The following is a 2,610-nucleotide window of genomic DNA, read 5'->3' as shown; positions in this document are numbered from 1 at the left end:
GAGTGTGCTTGGCTCCAATAAGAAAAATATATGGAAGTCTCAAAGAGGAAAACGGGTCTATTATGGCCTCACCTCATGCCACCAACTATCTTCCCACTAAGCAATGTCTGAAATTGCCATTGTTGTGATTTATACTTTTAAGTTACAGTTGTATCTCTGAGTAACTGCCTCTTAAAAATACCACTGGGGAGAATTAGACTAAGATGACAGGGTAGTATAATGAAGAGAACAACTGAACTAGATATCTAGAAATATCACCCAATGACTTGCCATTGACTGCCTGGGTGATATTCAGCAAGTCACTTTGCTTTAGGTTCCTCATGTGGAAAATGAGGAAGTAAGACCAGGTGACCTTCAACGTTTGGAAGACTACAATTCAAACAATAATACTGTCCTGTTGTAGTTTAGTTCAGTAATTTTCAGACTTATTTAGCAGCAGTTAGCGTTCTTTGAAAGACCTTTCATGCAGAAACACAACGTATTAGTCAGGATGTTTGGTTGCAGAGGTCTAACTCAAGTTACTTATCTGAAGAGAATTTACTAGTTAATTTAACTACACTATGTGCAGTTGGACCCCAAGGATGACTGGAACCTGACACTGGTGCACCACCAGGACTCACTCTCTACACGTCTCATCTCTGTGTGATGGATTCATTCTACACAAGGCAGAATGTAGCTGCTGGCCACTCTCAAGGCTTCCTTTTTCTTTCCTCCTTCTTGCCTCAGACTACCACTATGGTGAACTAGCCCTTCTTCCCTTAGTTCTATCTGAAAACATTCTGGGGGAGAAGTCTGCTTGCTTTGGCTTGAGTCATATGTCCACCCTGTAGTCAAGAAGTTGGGGGACTCTCTTGAGCTGCAACTGCCACTAGAATCACCTGTTTATAGTACAGAAAGGAATAGTTTCCCCAAAGGAAAGGAGCATGGTTTATGGAAAAAGGAAAATTCTAATGCAGTCAGTTAGATGGCCAATATGTAAAACAGAGGCTTTCTAGTTGAGATCCACCTATCTGGTCCTCTCTGTGTACCCTAGGTGGCTTCTGAAGCATAACTCTGAAGGCCCCATGAAGATCACTGGAGTACAACATTAAAATAATTGATTTTATTGATTGGCTAGTATGCCAGGTGCCTCCAAATCCTCGAAATATTGTAGTGCTAGATATTTATTTGTGGTGGTGGTACTTACCTTCTAGAACATTTCTGGAATGTAGGGAAGTATTGGAAAGAATGGTGCTGATGTAGATGGAGTTGGAGTGGAGATTCTGAACGTTCTCAAGGGACTTGAGACTGGGAGTGCAGAAAGAAGAGGCAGGAGGACACCAAAATGAACTTTGCCTACTTTGTCATTTTATCTAGGACAAGCATATCATATGGCACACTATTAAAAATGGTGGAAAATGTTTATCTTTGGCCAAGAGAGTGGAACTGTCCTTGGTGTCATCCACAGTCATTCTAGAGAAAGGAACAAATGGGAGGTTGATGGAAACAGAGAGTTGATGGACCGGAAGAGGGGTGGAGGCAATGAGTAAAGGCACCTTTCTAGGATGAATATACCCATGGTATATTGGTACCTCAAAAAATATTAGAAATGGGGATAGAGGGGGAGAGAGGAAGAGGAATAAGATGAGTAAAGATGGGAAGTTGGAGAGGAATGTAGTTCAGTCAAAGGTAGAATATGTCATTGGAATATAGTTTGGAGGCCCTGTCAGGAGGTCTGGGAAGTAAAAATTCAAGATCATATTGATTAATACCTATTTAAAAGTTGTACTAATGAATATCAGGTAAATTACACTTAATTATTTTATTAATTATACATTACTAAATAATTTAAATGTAACACTTTTTTTGAAAAACTTTGTAGCTATTAGTATAAAAGTGTGCGGGCTTCCCTGGTGGCGCAGTGGTTGCACGTCCGCCTGCCGATGCAGGGGAACCGGGTTCGCGCCCCGGTCCGGGAGGATCCCACATGCCGCGGAGCGGCTGGGCCCGTGAGCCATGGCCGCTGAGCCTGCGCGTCCGGAGCCTGGGTTCGTGCCCCGGTCCGGGAGGATCCCACATGCCGCGGAGCGGCTGGGCCCGTGAGCCATGGCCGCTGAGCCTGCGCGTCCGGAGCCTGTGCTCCGCAATGGGAGAGGCCACAACAGTGGGAGGCCCGTGTACCACAAAAAAAAAAAAAAAAAAAAAAGTGTGTACTAAAATCAGTAAAATCAAATTTGTTTCTCTATAAAATAGTAATAAAGTTCTTAAAATACAAAATTTAAATCTTTGCCTTTTGAGCAAGCTGCTCAACAGAATTTCAGAAAACAGACAAAGGAACATTGTTACAAGGGATCTTATAAGTCTAGCTACCTGTGCTACCAACAGAAAAAACATGGAGAGATCAGATTTACTCAGATAAAATATTAATTGCTGGAGGCTTCCTTGGTGGCTCAGTGGTTGAGAGTCCACCTGCCGATGCAGGGGACATGGGTTCGTGCCCTGGTCCGGGAAGATTCCACATGCCACGGAGGGGCTGGGCCCGTGAGCCACAACTACTGAGCCTGCGCGTCCGGAGCCTGTGCTCCGCAACGGGAGAGGCCACAACAGTGAGAGGCCCGCGTACCGAAAAAA

This window comes from Physeter macrocephalus, chromosome 7 (assembly GCF_002837175.3).
Source record: "Physeter macrocephalus isolate SW-GA chromosome 7, ASM283717v5, whole genome shotgun sequence".
NCBI lineage: Eukaryota > Metazoa > Chordata > Mammalia > Artiodactyla > Physeteridae > Physeter > Physeter macrocephalus.
The sequence above is the reverse complement of the archived record's forward strand: the minus strand, read 5'-3'. Positions refer to the sequence as shown.